Raw genomic sequence first — 16,481 nt, 5'->3', positions numbered from 1 at the left:
ACACTCACAGCAATCCTGTCGCGGTCGCATTGCACCCCACACACGTTCGGTCCTGCACACGGCTCACACAAACGGAACGCGCTTCGGCTTGCCTCTTCACTGACACGTGGGACTACATTTGGAGAAATCGACCATGCGCCAAACGCCCCCCGCCCACCGCGCGAAAATCCTCCCCCACCCAAAAATTCCCCCAAATCCGATTCAACCGCCCTTCGGCCAACTAGCCAATAATATTCCCCAAACCCCCTCCCCCCCATCCCCCTCCACTCCATTCGCTCCGCCAAAGCCGCCCTCCCTGCCGCGCCGATATGTCGGTGCCACGGTTCATCGAGGGGACGTGCGGCGATCCTCTCGCTCCCAAAGTACGCTCTCGTAGACTGCCGTCCTCTAGCCGCGCCGCCACCGCTGGCTACGTTCTTGTGGAGGTGCACGGCGGTCAGTGCCGCCACCGCTGGCGATGTTCGTGTGGAGACGCACGGCGGTCAGCTTCTCCCACGGTACGTGCATTCTAGACTGAGCCCCGTTCATGTCGGTGTAGCGCTGATTGTTAGCTGATAGATGCTGTTAATCTCACTGTTTGCCGAAGTAGTTTACAGTCAATATGCTCTGCTTAAGAAGCTTCCTTGCCCTGTTCTGCACTCAATCTGCTTAGCTGAGATGGCATGCCAAGGCCGATTATTTGCTAAAATATCCTGCCATACATTTATTGTGACGTAGATTGCCATGGTCTAGTAGCCAATCTGTTAGGTGAAATAGCTCTACACCGTTTTATACTCGATCTTTTTTGCTGCGATGGCCTTCGATAGTTCGATGGCTGTGTGCTCGTCCTCATTGACTGCTGAAACAACCTGCCATAATTTAGCACTCAAATCTGTTTGCTGAATTTTTTCTGGACTTCATAAAAAACATATATGTTTTTCCTGTAATATCTAGTAGAAGAACTAATTTGTATGTCTAACAGATGGACATAACTTGGATAACTTCTGATCGAAGATTCTCCGCTGCATATGTCGAGGGGGTTGAAAACTTCATGAACTTTATCAGAGCTGAGTACGGTGGTCCAAAATCAGATGTGCTCTGCCCGTGTAGCAGTTGTATGAATTTAGTTACAAGACCCCAGTCAACTGTGCAAAATCATCTACACTTGTATGGGATGTCGGTCACATATACTAGGTGGGTTCATCATGGTGAAACTGTGAACGTCAATGTTATTGACTACGTGGAAGCAACAGATCACCATCTTGATCTGCCTGATGCTCAGGTGGAAGAGGAGGAGGAGGTGGTGGTGGCGGAGCCAGTGAGTTTGACCAACATTGAAACAATGCTACGAAATGCTCGTGCAATCCGTGAACTTTCACCTGCAGAAGAAAAACGGTGGGCCTGCATGTTGGAACAATGCAACGTGGCTGTCACCCCAGGAAATAAGATGTCAGTATTCTCAGCTATGGTCACCTTTCTTGAGGTGAAGACATCTGAGCGGATGACCAACAAATCATGCGATGCGATGTTGGCTGCTTTCCACAAAGCTTTCCCAGATGCGTCTGAGCTGCCACACACCTACGGTAAAATGAAGAATTTCCTTCGTGCAGTTGGAATTGGATATGATATGATCCATGTTTGTAAGAATAATTGTGTTTTTTTCCGGAAGGATTATGCCAACTTAAGTGAATGCTCGAAATGCAAATCATCAAGATGGAAAGATGGTGATGCTGTGAAGAGGATTCCTCATAATGTTCTGAGACATTTTCCAATTACACTAAGATTGCAGAGGTTGTTTCATGATGCTGAAACAAGAGAGGATGTACTATGGCATTCTAGGAACCATGAGTACAGAGATCAGAATGTAATGAGCCATCCATCACATGGTAGTGAGTGGAAAAGCTTCAATCAGAAACACGAAAAGTTTGCTGCTGACCCGAGAAACATTAGACTTGGCTTAGCTTCAGATGGATTTAACCCATTTGGCCACCAGAGTGCCACATATAGCATGTGGCTAGTGCTTGTTATCCCTTACAACATGCCTCCAAATGTCTGCACCAAAGAATTAAACTACATGATTGCCTTGCTCATCCCAGGTCCAAAAAGTCCTAGAAAGGATTTTGATTTGTTCATGGAGCCTCTTGTGGAGGAACTTCAACAACTATGGAGGGGTGTTCTCACTCGAGACCTATATAGCAGCCCACCAGCTGATTCCTTTTTGCGTGCTGTTATAATTTGGTGCATCCATGATTATCCGGCTTTGAGCACTATGTCAGGGCGAACGACACATGGTTACAATGCATGTGTTCGTTGTGACAGGAATCCGCTGTCATATGCAATACTTAGCAAGATTGCCTGTCGTGCTGTGGACATACAAGAGTTGATCAAGAAGAAGCCAACGTTCGAGGACGTTGAGGACGAAGAAGAAGATGACACCGTGGGGAATTATGATTCAGACTGATACACATGGCGAAGATTTTGACCCTGCTGCTGCGGATGATGATTACATTGCTTTTGTCGTATTTGCCTATTAGAAGACGTTTTTTTATCTACTATGTGAAATTGTGTTTGCTATGAAAACTGAAACCTGATGAACATGTTGTTTAGTATTTTGCGTGAGAACATCACTTGTTATGTGCGCTGATTTGTGTTTGGTGATTGTATGACGACTAAAACATGATGACATTGTTGTTTAGTTGTACTCATATTTGGCTGTGAAACTTGAATTTGATGACATAGTTTGCTGTTGGACTGCAATTTGCTCGATGTCTTCGAATGAGAACAAAGCTTACCCGACAGTGCCTCTGCTATTTATTTATTTATGAGCAAAAGGGGATACCCCCTGATTTCCGTTAATAGAAATCATTAGATGTTCACAACACTACGCCCAGCCTGCTACACAGGTTTCATTCATTACTAGTTTCAGCAAAGTGCTCATGTCATAGCCACTGAATACATCACAAGTGCTACATACACTACAAATAAAGAGACAATCATCCTACATAGCACATCAATTTTGCCCATTATCTTCACAAGCTCTTTCATCTCCTCATTGCTGTCAAGGCCGTTCAACAGTTGTTGCTTGGCCATGATCAGAGGAACTGCATCTTTAACCTTCTGCTCTGCATCTTCCTCTTTTGCCGTTCCTTGAGTTACTTGTCCAACACCCCGACCTGCTGGTATTGGGATTCCTTGGCTAACCAAATAATCAGCGTAGTTGCATTCCCCCACATCAGCAACTTCCCAGAAATACAAATCACATGAATCTTCCTTTTTCTGCACGAATCAAATTGGAAGATCATCAACCAAACTATTAAAAAAATTAGCAACTGAAAGCAGTAGAACAACGCTTAAACATATTATTACCCCATGATTCGGGCATTTGTAGAAGACTCGGCCAGGGTTGAGGATTGTGGTTGAGACGCGACGAATGACTCTGCGTGATTTGCAGCAGTGGCACCACACCAACGGCAGCGGGTTGCGATGAGCAATCGGCTGCGGTGCGCGTGCCGGCGGGGGTGTGATGAGACCCACAGGCGATGGTACGGGTGGCGACTTGGCGCATATCTGGTTGTTGCCTGCTGAAGAGCAGGTGGACGAGCAGCCAGCGGACATGGTTTCTGCGGCCAGAACTTCTGATGCTAGGCAGAGTAAGTAGAGAAGAGGAGAAGCGAACGTTGGATATGTCAGTTTCATTACTTGCAAAGTTGCATAGCACCATATATAGTCATAGTCTAGGTTTGGATTCGAACCAGCTACAAGAGCACGTCTCTCTTTTTCTAAAGCTCGGCAACGTCTCTTTACCGGTACACTAGCTTGTTCTGTACGCCTTCCCAAGTCTTTGATTTTCTTTCCCTTTTTTTGCAAGGAAGGAAGGAGGAAAAAACTGAGAGTTCCTGGGACTCAAACCCAAGACCTCTCGGTTGAAAACCAAGGGTTCTAGTCACTTATGCGGCGAACGTTCCCTGGGAGGAGGACGGCAGACGAACACATTTTCCTCGCAGTTTTAGTTGCGACACAAGATCGAACGATCGCAGTTTCGGGAATGTTATCAGGCCAACGAGCCCAGTTTTTCTTTTCTTCCTATATATTATATAAAAAAGTATGCTACTTGGTGTCGGCTTAGTCAACAAACGATTGTGCAAACCTTGACCGTTGGATTGACATTCAACGTCTGTCGTGTTTCTTCAGTCTCTTCTTCCTCGAGCCGCCAAAGCCAAACCAGCGCCGGCGGGACCGCCTGCTCCCGCCTCCCACGGCTGGCTGTGATGCCGTGCACGCATTGTGGCCACATCGCACCCTAAAACTCTGCGCATCCTCCCCGGCTCCTATTCGTTCCCGTGCGAGGCCTCACCATCGTCCTCCGCCTTGGTTCGCTCGCCGCGGCGCCGCCCTCCGGTGTTGTCAACATGGTCAACAACCGAGAGGAATAAGGAGATGACTGTACATGGTGAGGATGACAGTAGGGACCCAGCAGCGCGCGCAGTAATTTTGTTTTTTCGGGACGGAGAAGGGTATCAACTGGGTTGTGCGGGACCCATGGCCCGTCTAGCCTAGGCTTTTATTTCATATGTTTAGCACATGACCAGCCCAGTTTGTTTTTTTCCTTTCTGAAAATGGCTAGCCAACTATTTTGTTTTTTTGCAGAATAACCAATGTAGGCCTACTTGCTTTCCTACGCCCTGCTGGGCCGGAAATCTTTCAAGACGAGGAGGGATGCATTTTGCCCAGAAAATGGGCTATAAGTAATAAGAAATGGGCTATAAGTAATAATAAATGGGCTGTAAAATGAAAAAATACAGCAAACAGGCAATTAGTTCCTGTTTTCTTTCGGATTTTGATATTTTAAATTTCATTTTTTTGTGCGGGTAAAATTTCATTGAATTTAAATTAAGGTATATTTAGATTTAAAATTAATTTGAATCTGGCTAGAAATTTCGGGTTGTATGCTGTTTGGGACAGATTTGGAGGCTGACTTGTGGGTCTACTAGGTTGACGTGTACTTTGGCTTTGTCAACTTAGTCCACAAACGATTCTAGCAGCAGTGACCGTTGGATGTTAATCCAACGGCCGTGCTGCTTCTTCAATATCTGATCTTCTTGCTCCAGCCGCCCAAACCAGCGCCGGTGGGACTGCCTGCTCCCGCCTCCTGTGGCCGGCTGTGCTGCCGCACAGCTTGCACCGCCCCGCCGTAGTTCATTGCTGGCCAGGCCATTCCTCTACTCACCCACACCTCCTGTTATTTTCCGGCGATGGCAGCCGGACCAGTAAACCCTCGTACTCCAATCGCGTGGGCAACCATTGCCGAGTCTTCCCCGGCTCCGTGTCGTTCCCTCCCTAGGCCTCGCCGTTGTCCACCGCCATGGTGCTCTCGGCGCGGCCTGGTCAACATGGTCAACGAACGACATCCATCGGACGTGGACTGTACGTGGAGAGGCTGATAGCTGGGTCCATGGACGCACACAAGGAAATGCCTCCTTATTACACGCAAAAAAATGATTCCTCCACCTGACAGCTGGGACCCACCAGAAGGGCCTCTGTATTTCGCGAAAAAAGCGTTCCCCCCGCTGACAAGTTGGACCCACCAGCTATATCTTCGCATGCAAGGAAGTGCCTCCTTATTACGCATAAAAAATGAATACCCCCTGCTAGCTGGGACCCACCATAGTGGGAGGATGACTTGTGGGCCAACTAAGTTGACGGGGACGGAGGGCTTTGTCAACTGAGTCAATATGAACGATTCTAGCTCCAGTGACCGTACAATGTCCATCCAACGGCCGTAGTGCTTCTTCAACCTCTGGTCTTCTTGCTCCAGCCGCCCAAACCAACGCCGGTCATGCCGCGTGCTCCTGCCTCCCGTGGCCGGCTGTGATGCCGCGGAGGCCTCACCGCCCCCTACTACTCCCACCACTGACCAGGCCATCCCTCTACTCACCCACACCCCGTGTTATTCTGTGGCGATGACAGCCTCACACCGCAGCCGAACCAGTGAACCCTCGTACTACTCTCTGCGCGGGCTTCCACTTCCGCGTCTTCCCCGGCTCCGTGTCGTCCCCTTCCTAGGCCTCGCCGTCGTCCACCGCCCTGGTGCTCTCCGCGCGGCGTGGTCAATGTGGTCAAGGAACGACTTCCATCGGAGTACTGTACATGGAGAGTCTGACAGCTGGGTCCACGGGGGCCGCAAGGAAGTGCGTCCTTCTTACGCGCAAAATAATTATTCCTCCACCTGACAGCAGGGACCCACTGGACAGGCCACCGTATTTCATGAAAAAAATGTTTCCCCCCTGACTAGTGGGACCCACCATCTACATCTTCGCATGCAAGGAAGTGCGTCTGGGCCAACAAAAAATGATTCACCCCCCTGACTGCTGGGACCCACCAGCTACATCTTCGCACGCAAGGAAGTGCCTGACAGTCGGGACCCACCTGGTCGAAGCGTACGTAGCGTTGTCATTCTGGTCGCGAACGTGTATGTACATACTGGTCGATGTAGAGGCGCGCACGTGTCTTAGTAGAGGCGCGCACGTGTCGTAGTAGAGGCGCGCACGTAGCATGTACATGTACGTACAACGGCCAGGGTGCAAGAATGTAAATACGGCCACGCACGTACATACGGGCGGGGTCTCGAACGCCTACTCGCGCATACGTACGGCCAGGGCTCGTGTACATGGCTGGGTCGGAACAGAGAAACTGCGTCGGCGTCGTGTTCATGTTGAGGCAACGGAATGCGTCGTGTTCATCGGGAGGCAACGGAATGCGTCGTGTTCATCGGGAGGCAACAGAACGCGTGGGAGCCAACCAGCTTGGATGGAACAGGCGATGGAAACGAGGCCTGGCGTACCGCAGAACAGAGGAAACGACCTTGTGTTTGACCGACCACGTTCGAAACGGGATCCTGTTCATCGGGAGGGGTCTGGCGTACCGCAAAATGGAGGAAACAGACTTGTGTTGTACCTCCTATGGTCGAAACGGGGTCCTGTTGATCGGGAGGGGTGTGTCGTACCGCAAAACGGACGAAACACACTTGTGTTGGAGCGCTACGGTCGAAACGGGGGTCCTATTCATCGGGAAGGGTGTGGCGTACCACAAAACGGGACTCCACGGGCTACTGTTCATCTCCACCGTCGACCTCCTCCAGCCTCCACGGGCTACTGTTCATCCACCGTCGATGTCACAGCTTGATTTTTGGCCCTTTCTTTTTCTTTTGTTTTTCCGAGGTTTTTGCCTGAGTTTTTCTTTTCCGTGGCTTTGTGGTATGGAAACTAAAGAAGATGACCTCTTCTTTGCTTCCAGAGTGGCTGGTCATTCCCAAATCTTTCCCTAGACCCTGTCATTTCCATCCTAGCCCAAATCCCAATACTCTTTTTACTGGGAATATTCCTTTTCTATTAAAGGAATAACTTCAATTGCCCTAGGTTGTGAAGCAACCTATATTTCCATCACTCCTAAAATTCCCAAATAATTCTCATAAATTGTTTGGGTCATATCTTGATCAAATATGGAAAAACTTTTCATTGCCATGTTCAAAACTAATCCTCCAATAATTCATTTCCTATTCTGCCCTGAATGGCACTTTGTGAAGGAAGTGTCATTTATATTTCTCCTATTGACTCCCAACCTTTTTGGGCATGTTTATATGTCCAAATAATTGCCCCCATGCACAATTTCAAATTTATTTGCCTAGCCAATCTTCCTCAGTGAATTCTCAAAGTTTCTGTCGAACAAAAAGCTTTGTGAAGGAAGTAATAGCTAGGAGTACCCAAATGAGTTGAACTTTTGCAAACTCCTTAATGTGCTCATATTAACCCCTTCCACCCATTTGAGGCCCTATCCAATCATCTATGTGAGCACAGGAGCAAATCTTTGTTTCTGGCAAAATTTTCAGGTTGTGAAGCAAGTATATTTTATATTGCTTCATAAATCCTGATAAATTACCAGATCATTATTCTACCCATAAAAAATCTCTCCACCCAATTTGGCATCATTTCATTGAGCCATTTGACCACCATAATTTTCAGTTTCTGGTCAGCAGAGAAGTTTGTGAAGAAAGTACCATTTTGGCTTTGCCAAATGGTATGATACTTAGTGAGCATCTTCATATGACCAAATTACTAAGCCTTGCCCAATTTTAGCTCAAGTTGATGCTTCATCAGAGTGCATCATCCAAATCTTGACTCTGGACCATTTTGGCAGTTACAAAGCAACCGCAGTAAATCTTGATCCTTTTACGCTCCCAACCTCCAGGACTGTAGTCCTTCCTATCCTAAACACCCCAGACATTTTATCTGGCCCATAGCTTGTCCCTGTTGACCTTATTGAGCTGATGAAGTTTACTGCAGTAAACTTCAGAGGGTTATTTCTTTTTAACCAGAGCCTCTTTCACCAAGTTAGAACCTCAGTTGATATCTACCCAGGAAGGACTTACCACTAGACACCGTTTTGGGTGCTGTACAGCATTCAATGTGCCATGTCTCGTGGTGACCATGCAGCTGGCATGCCTGTTGGCGCGCTCTGCATGCAGTGGCCGTGTCCAGAGCACTGTTTGCGCTGGACACCCTCCTCCTATCGTCGTCTTAGATCCCGTGATGATGTCCAGTAGGTAGCTCTCGTCGTCGCCGCTCCGATGGATCCCTCTCCCCCTCCGGAAGCTAGCTCACCGACGCTCGCCGACGAGCGCCCACGAGAGCACAGTGCTCCGACATGCTTTAATGGCGTTCGGCCGTTTCTCCTCTGCGTCCCTCGACCCCTTCTACCCCGTGAGCTCCTCCTTGTGTGTCGCCGTCGCCTTCCCCCGAGTCCATGCGCGCAGGCACGCGTCCGCGGCGCCGGACACGCGTCGCCGGCGGTGCCAGCTCGGCCTCCCTCGCCCGCGGCTATTTAAGCCATCCCCGAGCCCTCCCGAGCTCGCCAGGAGTCTCCCCGCTCCCCTCTAGCCCCGCCTAGCCACTAGCCCGAGCTCCTGGAGCACTCCCTGCCCGCCATCTCTGCCTTGGCCGCCGTCGGGCTTAGCTCGAATCCGAGCAGCCTCGAGCTCCTCCCCTCTCTCCACCACCACCAGTAGGCCTCCACCACTCCGGCGAAGCTCCTGTTGCCACGAGCCCCCATCTCCACCCGAAGCCCCTCCGCCGCGGCTCCCTGTTCCGTCTGCTCCGTGGTTATCCGGCGTGGGCAGGCCCAACAGGCGGGTGCGCCTCGCCGTCCTGAGCACTCCGGTGGTCTGAGCTCCACCGGAGGTGGCCGGAGTCGGCCAGGCGATCACCGGCGCCGGCGACCCCTCCCTCTGTTCTGCGCCCGCGTCGGGGAAGAAGAAGACACGGGCCAGGTGGGCGTTGACCCTGCGCGTGGCCCTGCGGCCCCACCTGTCGGCGACCCTGACGCCCGGCCCCGCCTCTGCCCCTTTTGACCGGTCCACGCCACGTCAGATAAGTGAAGACGTATTTCCACTTTACGTTTTCACTGATCGAAAGCGTATTTCTAACTTTGCGCTTCTGCCTTATCCACTCAGGGACCCGACTGTGAATGTAATTTTTGCAGAAAAGTCCCTGAACTTCAACCCCTCATAACTTTTTAACCGTAACTCCAAATGAGGTGAAACAAACGCTCACTTCTTCGTTTCGTCGAGCCCGTTCTGTTGGACATGTTTTCTCTATGGTTTGACACTGTGAAAATGACCTTTATGCCCTTGCCCTTATTCAGCCCCCTCCGAGAGAGAACGTTTTCCGGCGATTCGTTCCGCGAGTTTCTCGCACTTCTCCCCGGTGCTTTCTTCATCCCCAGGCAAGCCACAATACCCACTTGCATGAATGTCATGCAGTAGCCATGGTTTTCAACTTGAATCTTTAATAAATGTTTGCTTGTTGAAAAGATGGTTATCGTTGTCCCGGTGATGTTCCGATTTGCATGTTTACTTTTGTGCTATGTTGTCTTATACTCTGTGATCATGTTATACCTGCTAGTATTTCCTTTCATATGTTTATGCTTGATTAATAGTACATGTTGATGTTGGAGATGGTCATGCTAGTCAGTATGCGATGTTCGGTGGATATGAGTTATTGTTGATATGGTGGATAGTTATGTGATACTCTCATGATAATGTTGATATCATGTTCATGTATTATAGTTGGCATCATGTTATTTTATCATGGCTCAGCATATTTGCATTCAAGTTAACCGGATTAAATTGAACTTGAACACCTGTTGGCTGAGTCATGGTGCCGCTTAATCGATGCTGACCAGTGCAACCACGCTTACCGGTATGGGACGGTCCTAACTGGGTCTATTGTCATGCCTCTGGTCGGTACCTCAATTTAGGGAAGGTTATGGGCGTGTGCTACCCTGATCAGGTAGGCGGAGCATCACCTTGTGAGCCCGTTGTTAAGTTAATTTTGGTACCGGATCCCAGTGTGGATCGTGGCCACGACGGTGGTCAAGGTGTCTGGAGGTAGACACGGGGCCACCCAGGACTAGCCCGGTGGGGTCTGAGTCGGAAGGGCCGAAGAGTGTCATGACAATAGATTTTGTCGGAACGCCGTTGGTCCACCCGAATGGGAGAGTGAGGCCATGGGTTCCGTAGTGTGGGTACAGTGTACTAACCTCTACAGAGTGTATATTAATCTATCGATAGCCGCGCCTGCGGATAAGGGCCTAGGTCGAGAGAAGGTCACACCATGAGTCAACAGTAATAAGAATAATGTGCTTAATAACAGTGAGATAAGTTGGCCAAGTGTTGGTCGGGTTGTGATCGCCGTAAGGGTCACGGGCCATTTAGTGGTCGGGTTGTGATCGCCGTAAGGATCACGGACCAAGTGTTGGTCGGGTTGTGATAGCCGTAAGGATCACGGTGGTATCGAGGATACCGAGTTGTTGTATATTCGTGTTGTTGTACGAGAATCGTGGGTAAAGGTCAAGCTCCTTGTGGTCATTTACTGATTACTGCGGTACTGTTTATACCAAGCTTGACTTGATCCTGAGATGATCGTGTGATGTTCGAGGTCGGTAAGTGATGCATGTGATAGTTACAAGGTAGCTCGAGCAGAATAAGTGGTGCATGATAGTGTCATCATGTTGCATGCTAGTATTGTTGGATTAATATGTTCATGTTGTGTTAACTGTATCATGTTTATGTTGGTCATGTCATGTTATTCTGATGATCTCATGTTAATTCCTGTTTAACCTGTAATTGCCATGCTGTTGTCTGTCTTGAATGCTTCTGGATTATTGTGAGCTTGCAAGTACATTCAATGTACTGACCTGGCGTGTCATGCCAGCTTGCAGGTCATTCTGGATTTGATTGCTTGCTTGTTGTGGTTTTCGTTCGTGCGTGCTAGGATAAGCGTTCCAGCCAGAGTCCCTGCAGAGTGGAGTTCACCACCGTCTTCGTTGTTCCGCTGCTTCGAGTTGTTCTGCTGCTTGCATAGAGCAACTGAGGATGGCGTAGTATCGCCGTACCGATGTTATTCATTGTAATATCGGAGACCTTGTATTCATATTCGTGTAATAATAGAAGGCTGGTTTGTTCTATGCTAAGCAGTGCCGTATTCCAGAAGACTTCTCCTCGATCTCTGGGCTGGAACACGGGGCCTTCCGGTTTCTCTGAGCCGGGGTGCCACAGTCGACCTCCTCCAGCCTCCACCTATGACTGTTCATCCACAGGCTCCTGTTCATCCAGCCTCCACCGCGCGCTACTCCACCGACTACTGTTCAACCACCCCTCCACGGGCTACTGTTCATCCACCCCTCCACCGTCTACTGTTCATCCAGCCCTCCACGGGGTCGTCCTGTTCATCCAGCCCTCCGACGGGGTCCTGTTCATCCAGCCCCAACCGGCTCGATCGATCGGGGTCCTGTTCATCCAGAGGCAACGCCACGGGGTCCTGCTCATCCACCCCACCGCTCACTGTTCATCCAAACCCCCTCGCAACGCTCACTGTTCATCCAGAGGCAGCATCGATCGGCTTCTGTTAGCAGCAGTAGCGAAGGAATCGCTCGATCGGGTTCAGTTAACAGCCATCGATCGATCACTCGGGTTCAGTAACGCGTAGCCTCCAGTGCAATCGCTCAGGTTCAGTTAGAGCCAACGCCTCGCACACACGCGCGTACGTGTACGAGAGAAACACGCATCGCTCGGCCCGCGACCACCCACCGTAACCGGGAACTCGCCGAAATTTTCCTCGCCCTCGCTTCTACCATGGTTTTTTCCATCATGGACCGCCCAAAGAATGTCATGCAGCTGTGTCTCCGGCCCGCCCAGGACGAAAAGCCCATTTTTTGTCATGATTTTTTGTCATAGAAGTAGGAGCCCACCACATCTATGATGATACCGGGTTTTGTCACAATTATCGTCATAGAAGTGCCATAAGTATGACAGAAAAAATTTCGTTCGGCCCAAAATGTCATGGATGTCTCTTTTTTTGTAGTGTTAGAAGGTGGGCACGGGTAGCTAATCCGATCTTCCTCCTTTTGTTCTTCGCTCTCCTCATCATCTTTTTCATCCAATGAGCTCACAGTTTCATCAATTTCTTCTTCCATAGACTCCTACCAAATGTTAATCTCTTCTTGGACAGCGGAGGAGTCCTCAATATATGGTTTATTATAGGCATTAGAAGCATAATTATCATAACAATATTTAAGTATGGCAAAATTTTCAGATTTGTAAAGAGTAGCATCATACTTTTCAATCAAAGAAGCAATTTCATAAGCATCCTTAAAAGCAACAAATTCTTCAATTTGTTGAACATCATAGTAATTATAAACACCCTTAGCATACGAAGATACAATTCCATTATCACTAAACTCACATTGGTAGGGAAGGTGTTTCTTAGGGTTTTCAGACCAACAAGTAAAATCATATATTTCACATAAATTCCAAGCATAGCACTGCAAACGATGAATTTGATCCAGTAAAAGTTTCCCCTTTTCAGATATGCGGTGTCGCACATAACAAGCATGCTCATCTAAAGATTTGCCCTCAACTAAGCTAGTTGGGGTTTCAGGACGAGCACATAGGGATCGAAGATGATCCAAGTAAAAAGCTTCAGGAGTGTGATAGATTTTGAGTGGTTCTTCAACCACTGGTTTAGTAGGTACAACTATTTTTTTGGTATTTTGCGTTTCCTACCCATAACTAAAGATAGAAAACAACTACGAACAACAAATAAAAATTACTTAGTGATAAAGCAAACAAGCACACACAAGAATATTCACCCCACGCTATAACTCCCAGGCAACGGCACCAGAAAAAGGTCTTGATAACCCACAAGTATAGGGGATCAATTGTAGCCTCTTTCGATAAGTAAGAGTGTCGAACCCAACGAGGAGCTAAAGGTAGAACAAATATTCCCTCAAGTTCTATCGACCACCAATACAACTCTACACACGCTTAATGTCCGCTTTACCTAGAACAAGTATGAAACTAGAAGTACTTTGTAGGTGATTTTGGATAGGTTTGCAAGATAATAAAGAGTGCGTAAATAAAAGTAGGGGCTGTTTAGATAAAGAAGCGTATAGCGAGTGTGGAAAAGTGGTGGTAGGAGTTGCGAAATTGTCCCTAAGCAATTGACTACTTTACTAGACCGATAGCAAGTTTTATGTGGGAGAGGCCACTGCTAGCATGTCATCCCTGACTTGGAATTCTATGCACTTATGATTGGAACTATTAGCAACCATCCGCAACTACTAACGTTCATTAAGGTAAATCCCAACCATAGCATTAATATATATTGGTCCCCCTTTAATCCCGTACGCATCAAGTTCTATGCTAGGTTGAAGCTTTTGTCACTCTTGCCCTCCAATACATAGTCCTATCAACATACAACTAACCCTATGGTGTGATCCACGCTCGCGCTCATATGATGGGCACCAAAGTACAGCAACATAACCACAAGCAAATTAAACCAATCATAGCAATTCACCAATTACCGATAGGACAACGAAAATCTACTCAGACATCATAGGATGGCAACACATCATTGGATAATAATATGAAGCATAAAGCACCATGTTCAAGTAGAGGGTACAGCGGGTTCCGAGAGAGTGGACCGCTGTAGATAGCTGGGGGAAGGTGATGAAGATGCTGGTGAAGAGGATGGAGGTGTTGGTGTAGATTGCGGTGACGATGATGGCCCCGGCGGCGTTCCGGCGCCACCGGAAGCAAGGGGGAGAGAGCCCCTCCTTCTTCTTCTTCCTTGGCCTTCTCCCTAGGTGGGAGAAGGGTTTCCCCTCTGGTCCTTGGTCTCCATGGCATGGGAGGGGCGAGAGCCCCTCCGAGATTGGATCTGTCTCTCTGTCTCTCTCTATTTCTGCGCTCCCTGATTCTGCCCTTTCATCGTTTCTTAAATTCCCGGAGTAACTCCAATTGGGCTGAATTTTGGACACAATTTGTATCCGGATATTGGCTTTCTTGTGGCGAAAGAAGGACACCAACCGCCTTACGGGGTGGCCACGAGGGCCCAGGGCACGCTTGACCCCCTGGGGCGCGCCCCCCTGCCTCGTGGCCCCCTCAGGCATCGTCTCGCGTTGATTCTTCTTCCCAAAAATCATATATATTCCAAAAAAATATCCGTCAGTTTTTATCCAGTTTGGACTCCGTTTGGTATGGATTTTCTGCGAAACAAAAAACATGCAACAAACATGAACTGGCACTGGGCACTGAATCAATATGTTAGTCCCAAAAATAGTATAAAAACTTGCCAAAAGTATATGAAAGTTGTAGAATATTGGCATGGAACAATCAAAAATTATAGATACGACAGAGAGTTATCAGCGGCCCGGACCGACATTATGCGTACGCTTACGCGAGACTGGTTCTACCAACATGCTTTGCACACAGGTAGCTGGCGGGTGTCAGTTTCTCCAACTTTAGTTGAATCGAGTGTGACTACTCCCGGTCCTTATTGAAGGTTAAAACAGCACACTTGATGAAAAATCATTGTGGTTTTGATGCGTAGTTAAGAACGGTTCTTGCTCAGCCTGTAGCAGCCACGTAAAACTTGCAACAACAAAGTAGAGGACGTCTAACTTGTTTTTGCAGGGCATGCTGTGATGTGATATGGTCAAGACATGATGCTAAATTTTATTGTATGAGATGATCATGTTTTGTAACAGAGTTATCGGCAACTGGCAGGAGCCATATGGTTGTCGCTTTATTGTATGCAATGCAATCGCCCTGTAATTGTTTTTACTTTATCACTAAGCGGTAGCGATAGTCATGGAAGCAATAGTTGGCGAGACGACAACGATGCTACGATGGAGATCAAGGTGTCGCGCCGGTGACGATGGTGATCATGACGGTACTTTGGAGATGGAGATCAAAGGCACACGATGATGATGGCCATATCATATCACTTATATTGATTGCATGTGATGTTTATCCTTTATGCATCTTATTTTGCTTAGTTCGGCTGTAGCATTATAAGATGATCTCTCACTAAATTTCAAGGTACAAGTGTTCTCCCTGAGTATGCACAGTTGCGAAAGTTCGTCATGCCGAGACACCACGTGATGATCGGGTGTGATAAGCTCTGCATTCACATACAATGGGTGCAAGCCAGTTTTGCACACGCGGAATACTCGGGTTAAACTTGGCGAGCCTAGCAAATGCAGATATGGCCTCGGAACACTGAGACCGAAAGGTTGAGCGTGAATCATATAGTAGATATGATCAACATAGTGATGTTCACCATTGAAAACTACTCCATCTCACATGATGATCGGACATGGTTTAGTTGATTTGGATCACGTGATCACTTAGATGATTAGAGGGATGTCTATCTAAGTGGGAGTTCTTAAGTAATATGATTAATTGAACTTTAATTTATCATGAACTTAGTACCTGATAGTATTTTGTATGTCTATGTTGTTGTAGATCAATGGCCCGTGCTATTGTTCCTTTAAATTTTAATGCGTTCCTAGAGAAAGCTAAGTTGAAAGATGATGGTAGCAACTACACGGACTGGGTCCGTAACTTGAGGATTATCCTCATTGCTGCACAGAAGAATTACGTCCTAGAAGCACCGCTAGGTGTACCACCCACGCCGGCAACTGCAGACATTGTGAATGCCTGGCAGTCGCGTGTTGATGACTACTCGATAGTTCAGTGTGCCATGCTTTATGGCTTAAAACGGGGACTTCAACGTTGTTTTGAACGTCATGGAGCATACGATATGTTCCAGGAGTTGAAGTTAATATTTCAAGCAAATGCCCGGAATGAGAGATATGAAGTCTCCTATAAGTTCTATAGCTGCAAAATGGAGGAGAATAGTTCTGTCAGTAAACATATACTCAGAATGTCTAGGTACCACAACCACTTGACTCAGCTGGGAGTTAATCTTCCTGATGATAGTGTCATTGACAGAGTTCTTCAATCACTGCCACCAAGCTACAAAAGCTTCGTGATGAACTATAACATGCAAGGGATGGATAAGACGATTCCCGAGCTCTTCGCAATGCTAAAGGCTGCGGAGGTAGAAATCAAGAAGGAGCATCAAGTGTTGATGGTCAACAAG

At 47.9% G+C, this 16,481-nt stretch overlaps 1 long non-coding RNA gene across 1 annotated transcript; it reads left to right on the top strand.

Annotated features, from left to right (window-relative positions):
• The first annotated feature begins 7,177 nt into the window (after window positions 1-7,177).
• Window positions 7,178-11,524, top strand: LOC141041538 (uncharacterized). The gene is made up of 2 exons (XR_012201809.1): window positions 7,178-9,567; window positions 9,676-11,524. It is a non-coding gene; the product is annotated as an uncharacterized lncRNA (long non-coding RNA).
• The last annotated feature ends 4,957 nt before the right edge of the window (window positions 11,525-16,481 follow it).

The sequence above is a fragment of the Aegilops tauschii genome, chromosome 2 (assembly GCF_002575655.3).
Source record: "Aegilops tauschii subsp. strangulata cultivar AL8/78 chromosome 2, Aet v6.0, whole genome shotgun sequence".
NCBI lineage: Eukaryota > Viridiplantae > Streptophyta > Magnoliopsida > Poales > Poaceae > Aegilops > Aegilops tauschii.
This window is presented reverse-complemented; position numbering and strand designations above follow the sequence as displayed.